This window comes from Stenella coeruleoalba (genome assembly GCF_951394435.1).
Source record: "Stenella coeruleoalba genome assembly, chromosome: 6".
Taxonomy (NCBI): domain Eukaryota; kingdom Metazoa; phylum Chordata; class Mammalia; order Artiodactyla; family Delphinidae; genus Stenella; species Stenella coeruleoalba.
In genome coordinates this window covers 58,435,954-58,447,018 of record NC_137151.1, presented here as the reverse complement: position 1 = coordinate 58,447,018, position 11,065 = coordinate 58,435,954, and positions in this window count along the sequence as shown.

The window sequence follows — 11,065 nt, the reverse complement described above, 5'->3', positions numbered from 1 at the left end:
TGTTTTAGAAATAAAACAAAAACTAAAAGTATAATATATTTAACTGAATGCAAAATTGGGACACCAAGTACAATATATTACCCTAAAACACTCTTCACATTATGTATAGCCTGAATTAATGGATATTTTCTTTATATACCTATGAATGCTTTATTTATATACCTGTGATATAAACTAAATGAAATTTAATGATAGCTAAAGTGCTATACAGAAAATGTTTCAGGTAAGTGTAGACTAATTACAAACCAGTATAAATTTCCACTCACAACATTTGATGAGCATATGAGCATAATTTGTATTATCATGGAGACTAGTCAAAATGGGTCTTAAAAATTGGGCTTCTTTAAGAGGCTGAGGGGTAGGGGCATAAGGGAGATGTTGGTCAAAAGTACAAACTTCCAGTTATAAGATGAGTAAGTTCTAGAGATCTAAACAGGATAGTGATTATAGTTAATAATATTGTATTATATACTTAAAAGTTACACGATGGTGGTAATTATTTTGCAATATATAAGTGTATCAAATTAACATGTTGTACACCTTAAACTTACACAATGTTATATGTCAATTATATCTCAATAAATCTAGGGAAAATTATTATACCTTAAATATATCCAATTTTTATTTGTAGAAAGAAATTAGTCTTCTTTAGTAGCCTGATCCACATTACGCTCTTAGAGAAATTATTGCCTCTAACTGCACATGTTCAAAGGGTTTGGTATTTTGGCTGTATGTATACAATGACAGACCTGAATGGAAAATCATATGTAGGCAAATATGATTTATATATGCAATATTTACTCTCTTTTTGTAAACAAAATAGGTACTCATTCTTTAAGAGCTATCTTAACATCTATCTCCCTTTCTATATTTATTTCTTCATGTAGAAAATATTAAACATCTTCTATGTGTCAGATACTGTGCTAGAAAATCTGTGACAACGTAAGATATGCCATCACAAAAGCAGATAATTAAACAAGTATGTTTTGCTATGACAGAAAATTAAGAGGTGATATAAGAGTGATAGCAGGGCATCTGACCCTAATCTAGGGATCAGAAAAGATCTTCCTAAGGAAGTACTGTTAAAACTGAGAAGATCCTGAGGAGATCATATTCAACTAATGCTAAATACAGCATGGTTCGACCATAAAGTTTAAGTAGGACACAGGGAAGAGACGAGGCTAAAAGGGTAAGCCAAGGTCTAATCACAGGACTCTTCAGAAGCCATTTTAAGAGTATGGACTTAATCTTCAGGGGAATGGTAATCTATCAACACAATCATTCTTGTAGTTTAAGATTATTCTGGCTATGGTAGAGAATCAATGAAGTAAAATAAAACTGGAGAGAGACAAGTTATATAATTTGGGGTAGGAGATAATGATGGCCTGAACAAAAGTGGTGGCAGTAGGAATGAAGGGAAATGGATAGACACCAGATATACTTTTTAGTTAGAAGGAATGGGATTTGGGGACTAAATGTAAGAAATGAGGTAAAGAGAAATGTCAGGGTCAATGTTTATTCATAACCTCCTAAATTATTATAGATTTCATTTTGACGAATCAATATACTTTCATCACATGCTCCGTTGCATTGTCATTAATCCATTTCACGTGTATATGTTTAGTTTTTATAAAATAGCCAGAAAATTGTGAGAAGGAAGACCCATCTGACATTCATTCTTTGTCCTCTTATAATGTGCTTAACTTTGAGCAAAGTTATTATAAATGAATAAATGAGAAATAAACTAAAAATTATACTTTTCTTTCATATATTGTGTCATAACATTGATATAAACTTTGTTTACATCAGTTACCGGACATTATTAATTAATATATACAATCTAGTTTTCTTCAGTGTTTTCTTGCCAACACATTTAATTGATCTTTGCAATAAGAATATGAAAATGAAAACCAGAATACAAAGAAGCTCTTAATCTCTCTACCATTTAGTTGATAAAATCAACTTAAACCAAAAAAAAATTCATTTATAATTCTTTAATCAAGTAATGGATTAACATATGTTAAATATAACAATTAGGGCTTCCCTGGTGGTGCAGTGGTTGAGAGTCTGCCTGCCGACGCAGGGGACACAGGTTCGTGCCCCGGTCCGGGAAGATCCCACCTGCCGCAGAGTGGCTAGGCCCGTGAGCCATGGCCGCTGAGCCTGAGCGTCCGGAGCCTGTGCTCCATGACGGGAGAGGCCACAACAGTGAGAGGCCCGCGTACCGCAAAAAAAAAAAAAAAAAAAAAAAAAAAAAATATATATATATATATATATATAACAATTAATAGTAATTTAACCTGGGCTAACCAGTTAAAACTAATAGACACCTATTTTTTAGAAAACTATTGCTCTATGAAAATAAATATTTATTCATACAGTATGCTTACACATAGCAATGTTATTAAGGTACTCTCATAAGAGGAAGGCACAATGCCTCTACATTTTCCCTAACAAGTCTATCTAACAAAGGTCTGATTAAAAGCAATGAAGAACAACCAGAATACAGCAAAAGAACCCCTTGGTTTGAATGAGGAAATAACTAAAAGGGTCAAATAAATTTAAAAACTTTGTCTATTCAATTATTTGCTGAACATCAGACCATCCTGAATAATAAAGGATCAGCATCTTAAAAACAGTAAGAGCTTTATAATAATTATCACATATTTAGCTCTTACTTTTTATGTCTCAGGGACTATGCAATCCAATGTCCTCATTTTACAGATGAGGTAACTGAAATTTAGAGAAGTTAAATGATTTATCTAAGACCAGCTAGTAGCAGAGCCAAGGCCAGAATTCAAAATTCTTGTCTCCTAGTTTCAAGGTTTTCCCCAATATAAATCACTATGTCACTGAGTGAAGTAAGTCAGACAGAGAAAGACAATTATATGATATCACCTACAAGTGGAATCTAAAAAAAGGGTACTCACAGAGAACTCTACTCAGTGCTTTGTGGTGACCTAATTGGGAAAGAAACCTAAAAAAGAGTGGATATATGTATACATATAACTGATTCACTTTGCTGCACAGCAGAAACTAACACAACATTGTAAAGCAACTATACTCCAATAAAAAAAATAAATAAATGAATTTAAAAAGGGTACAAATGAACTTATCTACAAAACAGAAATAGAGTTACAGATGTAGAAAACAAACTTATGGTTACCAGGGGGTAAGGTGGGGGGTGGGGAAGAGATAAATTGGGATATTGGGATTGACATATACACACTACTATGTATAAAATATATATAACTAATAAGGACCTACTGTATAGCACAGGAAACTCTACTCAGTACCCTGTAATGGCCTATATGGCAAAGGAATCTACAAAAGGATGGATATATGTATCACTGATTCACTTTTCTGTACACCTGAAACTAACACAATATTGTAAATCAACTATACTCCAAAAAAATTTTTTAATGAAAAATTAATAAATCACTGTCTTTTAATTGTCTTTGTAATAATATATTTTTTCTTTAGTAATTAAATAACTTTCATTTTAACAGTTTCATGTGTTTGTTAGATTGAAAAACATAGTAAATATTTCTGAAAAATATCCATAAGAATCAAAAGTTGTTTATTAAAGTTTTTATCATAAAGCATTCTTTTTTCATATTTATTTAAAGATAACTTATATCACATGGCCAGGCCCCATAGCCGGTCTGGAGACAAGCCTTGCCCGCAAGCCTTGCTGCAGAAGTAGCCACAGCACCTGCACAACAAAGAATTTCCAAACAAGAATTTCTACCAGCAAGGTTATCATTCAGAATTGAAGGAGACACCAAGAATTTTCCCGATAACCAAAAGCTAAAGGAGTTCATCAGCACTAAACCAGCTCTATAAGAAATGGTAAAAAAGACTTCTTTAAGCTGAAAAGAAATGGCATTACATTAATTAATAATAAGAGAACATATAAAAGTAAAAATCCCACTGGAAAAAGTAAATATATAATAAAGGTGGTGGATGAGTCAAGTATAAAGCAAGTATGAAGGTTAAAAGGCAAAAGTATTAAAATTAACTAAAATTACAATAATTAGTCAAAGGATGCATTAAAAAAAGATGTAAAATGTGTCATCAAGAGTATAAAATATTGGGCTTCCTGGTGGCACAGTGGTTGAGAGTCTGCCTGCTGATGCAGGGGACACGGGTTCATGCCCCGGTCCAGGAAGACCCTACGTGCCACAGAGCGGCTGGGCCCGTGAGCCATGGCCGCTGAGCCTGCGCGTCTGGAGCCTGTGCTCTGCAATGGGAGAGGCCACAACAGTGAGAGGCCCATGTACCGCAAAAAAAAAAAAAAAAAAAATGTATAAAATATTGAGTGGAGGAGTAAGTAAAAAGATAAAGCTTTGGAATGTGTTCAAATTTAAGTTACTACCAACTTAAAAGAGGTCACTATTTACATAAGATGTTATATGTGAACCTCCCAGTAACCAAAGAAAAGCCTATAGTAAATACACAAAAGAAATTGTAAAAGGAACATAGCACTAAAGAAAACGACCAAAACACAAGGAACAAGAAAAAGAGAAGTAGGAAACAGAGAGGAACTACAAAACAGCCAGAAAGCAAATAACAAAATGGCAATAAGCACATACCTATTAATAATTACTTTAAGTGTAAATAGATTAAATCCATCAATCAAACTTCACCACATAGAGTGGCTGAATAGATAAAAAAACAAAATTCACCTATATACTGCCTACAAGAGACTCACTTCAGAAGAAAGGACAGAGACTGAAAGTGAAGGAATGGAAAAAGATATTTCATGCAAATGGAAATGAAAAGAAAGCTGAAGTAGCTATCCTCATATCAGACAAAATACACTTTAAAACAGAAAAATAAAAGACAAGAAAAGCATTACATAATGATAAAGGGTCAATCCAGCAAGAAGATATAACACTTATAAGTATATATGCACCCAATGGAGGAGCACCAAGATATATAAAGCAAATATTAGCAGACTTTAAGGGAGAAATTTAAAGCAATACAATAATAATAGGGAATTCTAACATCTTACTTACATCAATAGATAGGTCATCTGGGTAGAAAATCAATAAGGAAATATTGGACTTAAATAACACATTAGACCAAACAGACTTAATAGACTTTCTATCCAAAAGCAGCACAAAACACATTCTTCTCAAGTGCACATGAATTATTCTCCAGGATAGATCACATATTAGGTCACAAAATAAGTCTCAATAAATTCAAGAAGACTGAAATCATATCAAGCATCTTCTCTGACCACAATGGTATGAAACTAGAAATCAATCATAAAGAAAAAAACGGGAAAACCCACAAAAACATGGAGATTAAATTACATAGAGATTAGATTACATCCCACTGAACAACCACTGGGTCATCAAACAAATCAAAGGAGAAATCAAAAAATACCTACAGACAAATGAAAACAGAAATATGACATACCAAAATGTATGGGATGCAGCAAAAGTGGTTCTAAGAGGGAAGTTCATAGCAATATAGGCCTTCCTCAAAAAAACAAGAAAAATCCCCAATAAACAATCTAAGTACATCTAAGGGAAATAGAAAAACAACAAATGAAGCCCAAAATTAGTAGAAAGGAGGAAATAATAAAGATAAGAGGAGAGGTCTGCTTCTATTTTTGTTATATTCACTAGTTTGTTGTATATTTTAGTTTCCACATATAAGTGATATCACACAGTATTTGTCCTTCTCTGTCTGACTTGTTTCACTTAGCATAATGCCTTCCAAGTCTATCCATGGTGCTACAAATGGCAAAATTTCATTCTTTTTCATGGCTGAGCAGTATTCCATTGTGCATATATACATCTTCTTTATCCATTCATCTGCTGATGGACACTTACGTTGCTTCCATGTCTTGCCTATTATAAATAATGTGGAGATTGGGGAAGATGGCGGAAGAGTAAGATGCGGAGATCACCTTCCTCCCCACAGATACACCAGAAATACATCTACACGTGGAACAACTCCTACAGAACACCTACTGAATGCAGGCAGAAGACCTCAGACCTCCCAAAAGGCAAGAAAGTCCCCAGGTACCTGGGTTAGGGCAAAAGAATAAACAGAGACAAAAGAATAGGGCCAGGACCTGCACCAGTAGGAGGGAATTGTGAAGGAGGAAAGGTTTCCACACACTAGGAAGCCCCTTCGCAGACGGAGACTGTGGGTGGCGGAGGTGGAAAGCTTCGGAGCCGCGGAGGAGAGCACAGCAACAGGCATGCGGAGGGCAAAGCAGGGAGATTCCCGCACAGAGGATCGGTGCCAACCAGCACTAACCAGCCCGAGAGGCTTGTCTGCTCACCCGCCGGGGAGGGCGGGGCTGGGAGCTGAGGCTCGGGCTTCCGTCGGAGCACAGGGAGAGGACAGGGGTTGGCGGTGTGAACACAGCCTGCAGGGGTTTAGTGCACCACGGCTAGCTGGGAGGGAGTCCGGGGAAAAGTCTGGATGTGCCGAAGAGGCAAGAGACTTTTTCTTGCCTCTTTGTTTCCTGGTGAGCGAGGAGAGGGATTAAGAGCGCTGCTTAAAGGAGCTCCAGAGACAGGCGCAAGCCACGGCTAAAAGCACAGACCCCAGAGACAGGCATGAGACGCCAAGGCTGCTGCTGCTGCCACCAAGAAGCCTGTGTGCGAGCACAGGTCACTATCCACACCCCCCTTCCGGGGATCCTGTGCAGCCCGCCACTGCCAGGGTCACGGGATCCAGGGACAACTTCCCCGGGAGAACGCACAGCGCGCCTCAGGCTGGTGCAGCGTCACGCCAGCCTCTGCCACCGCAGGCTAGCCCTGCACTCTGTACTCCTCCCTCCCCGCGGCCTGAGTGAGCCAGAGTCCCCGAAGCAGCTGCTCCTTTAATCCCGTCCTGTATGAGCGAAGAACAGACGCCCTCCGGCGACCTACACGCAGAGGCGGAGTCAAATCCAAAGCTGAAACCCGGGAGCTGTGAGAACAAAGAAGAGAAAGGGAAATCCCTCCCAGCAGCCTCAGATGCAGTGGATTAAAGTTCCACAATCAACTTGATGTACCCTGCATCTGTGGAATACATGAATAGACAACGAATCATCCCGAATTAAGGAGGTGGACTTTGAGAGCAAGATTTATGATTTTTTCCCCCTTTTCCTCTTTTTGTGAGTGTGTATGTGTATGCTTCTGTGTGAGATTTTGTCTGTGTAGCTTTGCTTCCACCATTTGTCCTAGGGTTCTATCCGTCCATTTTTTTTTTTTCTTTTTCTTTTAAAAAAATTTTTTTCTTAATAATTATTTTTTATTTTAATTATTTTATTTTATCTTTATTTTATCTTCTTCCTTTCTTTCTTTCCTTCCTTCTTCCCTCCCTCCCTCCCTCCATCCCTCCCTCCCTCGCTCCTTTCTTTCTTTCTTTCTTTCTTTCTTTCTTTCTTTCTTTCTTTCTTTCTTTCTTTCTTTCTTTCTTCTTTTTCTCCCTTTTATTCTGAGCCGTGTGGATGAAAGGCTCTTGGTGCTGCAGCCAGGAGTCAGTGTTGTGCCTCTGAGGTGGGAGAGCCAACTTCAGGACACTGGTCCACAAGACACCTCCCAGCTCCACATAATATCAAATGGTGAAAATCTCCCAGAGATCTCCATCTCAACACCAACACCCAGCTTCACTCAACGACCAGCAAGCTACAATGCTGGACACCCTATGCCAAACAACTAGCAAGACAGGAGCACAACCCCACTATTAGCAGAGAGGCTGCCTAAAATCATAATAAGTCCACAGACACCCCAAAACACACCACCAAACGTGGACCTGCCCACCAGAAAGACAAGATTCAGCCTCATCCACCAGAACACAGGCACTAGTCCCCTCCACCAGAAAGCCTACACAACGGGAACTATGAACCTGCAGCCTGCAAAAAGGAGCCCCCAAACACAGTAAGATAAGTAAAATGAGAAGACAGAAAAACACACAGCAGATGAAGGAGCAAGATAAAAACCCACCAGACCTAACAAATGAAGAGGAAATAGGCAGTCTACCTGAAAAAGAATTCAGAATAATGATAGTAAAGATGATCCAAAATCTTGGAAATAGAATAGACAAAATGCAAGAAACATTTAACAAGGACCTAGAAGAACTAAAGATGAAACAAGCAATGATGAAAAACACAATAAATGAAATTAAAAATACTATAGATGGGATCAATAGCAGAATAACTGAGGCAGAAGAACGGATAAGTGACCTGGAAGATAAAATAGTGGAAATAACTACTGCAGAGCAGAATAAAGAAAAAAGAATGAAAAGAACTGAGGACAGTCTCAGAGACCTCTGGGACAACATTAACGCACCAACATTCGAATTATAGGGGTTCCAGAAGAAGAAGAGAAAAAGAAAGGGACTGACAAGATGTTTGAAGAGATTATAGTTGAAAACTTCCCTAATATGGGAAAGGAAATAGTCAATCAAGTCCAGGAAGCACAGAGAGTCCCATACAGGATAAATCCAAAGAGAAATACGCCAAGACGCATATTAATCAAACTGTCAAAAATTAAATACAAAGAAAACTTATTAAAAGCAGCAAGGGAAAAACAACAAATAACACACAAAGGAATCCCCATAAGGTTAACAGCTGATCTTTCAGCAGAAACTCTGCAAGCCAGAAGGGACTGGCAGGACATATTTAAAGTGATGAAGGAGAAAAACCTGCAACCAAGACTACTCTACCCAGCAAGGATCTCATTCAGATTTGATGGAGAAATTAAAACCTTACCGACAAGCAAAAGCTGAGAGAGTTCAGCACCACCAAACCAGCTTTACAACAACTACTAAAGGAACTTCTCTAGGCAAGAAACACAAGAGAAGGAAAACACCTACAATAACGAACCCAAAACAATTAAGAAAATGGGAATAGGAACATACATATCGATAATTACCTTAAATGTAAATGGACTAAATGCTCCCACCAAAAGACACAGATTGGCTGAATGGATACAAAAACAAGACCCATATATATGCTGTCTACAAGAGACCACTTCAGACCTAGAGACACATACAGACTGAAAGTAAGGGGATGGAAAAAGATATTCCATGCAAATGGAAACCAAAAGAAAGCTGAAGTAGCAATTCTCATATCAGACAAAATAGACTTTAAAATAAAGACTATTAGAAGAGACAAAGAAGGACACTACATAATGATAAAGGGATCGATCCAAGAAGAAGATATAACAATTGTAAATATTTATGCACCCAACATAGGAGCAACTCAATACATAAGGCAAATACTAACAGCAATAAAAGGGGAAATCGACAGTAACACATTCATAGTAGGGGACTTTAACACCCCACTTTCACCAATGGACAGATCAGCCAAAATCAAAATAAATAAAGAAGATGTGGCACATATATACAATGGAATATTACTCAGCCATAAAAAGAAACGAAATTGAGCTATTGTAATGAGGTGGATAGACCTAGAGTCTGTCATACAGAGTGAAGTAAGTCAGAAAGAGAAAGACAAATACTGTATGCTAACACATATATATGGAATTTAAGAAAAAAAAAATGTCATGAAGAACCTAGGGGTAAGACAGGAATAAAGACACAGACCTACTGGAGAACGGACTTGAGGATATGGGGAGGGGGAAGGGTGAGCTGTGACAAAGCGAGAGAGAGGCATGGACATATATACACTAACAAACGTAAGGTAGACAGCTAGTAGGAAGCAGCCGCATAGCACAGGGATATCAGCTCGGTGCTTTGTGACCGCCTGGAGGGGTGGGATAGGGAGGGTGGGAGGGACGGAGATGCAAGAGGGAAGAGATATGGGAACATGTGTATATGTATAACTGATTCACTTTGTTATAAAGCAGAAACTAACACACCATTGTAAAGCAATTATACCCCAATAAAGATGTTAAAAAATAATAATAAATAAAAAATAAATAAAAATAACAAAATGAAAATAAATAAGGAAACACAAGCTTTAAATGATACATTAAACAAGATGGACTTAATTGATATTTATAGGACATTCCATCAAAAACAAAAGAATACACATTTTTCTCAAGTGCTCATGGAACATTCTCCAGGATAGATCATATCTTGGGTCACAAATCAAGCCTTGGTAAATTTAAGAAAACTGAAATTGTATCAAGTATCTTTTCTGACCACAACGCTATGAGACTAGAAATCAATTACAGGAAAAGATCTGTAAAAAATACAAACACATGGAGGCTAAACAATACACTACTTAATAACGAAGTGATCACTGAAGAAATCAAAGAGGAGATCAAAAAATACCTAGAAACAAATGATAACAGAGACATGATGACCCAAAACCTATGGGTTGCAGCAAAAGCAGTTCTAAGAGGGAAGTTTATAGCAATACAATCCTACCTTAAGAAACAGGATACATCTCGAATAAACAACCTAACCTTGCACCTAAAGCAATTAGAGAAAGAAGAACAAAAAACCCCCAAAGTTAGCAGAAGGAAAGAAATCATAAAGATCAGATCAGAAATAAATGAAAAAGAAATGAAGGAAATGATAGCAAAGATCAATAAAACTAAAAGCTGGTTCTTTGAGGAGATAAACAAAATTGATAAACCATTAGCCAGACTCATCAAGAAAAAAAGACTCAAATCAATAGAATTAGAAATGAAAAAGGAGAAGTAACAACTGACACTGCAGAAATACAAAAATCATGAGAGATTACTACAAGCCTGCTCTATGCCAATAAAATGGACAATCTGGAAGAAATGGACAAATTCTTAGAAATGCATAACCTGCCAAGACTGAATCATGAAGAAATAGAAAATATGAACAGACCAATCACAAGCACTGAAATTGAAACTGTGATTAAAAATCTTCCAACAAGGGCTTCCCTGGTGATGCAGTGGTTGAGAGTCCGCCTGTCGATGCAGGGTACACGGGTTCATGCCCCGGTCTGGGAAGATCCCACATGCCGTGGAGTGGCTAGGCCTGTGAGCCATGGCCGCTGAGCCTGTGCATCCGGAGCCTATGCTCTGCAACGGGAGAGGCCACAAAAGTAAGAGGCCCGCGAACCGCAAAAGAAAAAAAAAAAAATCTTCCAACAAACAGAAGCCCAGGA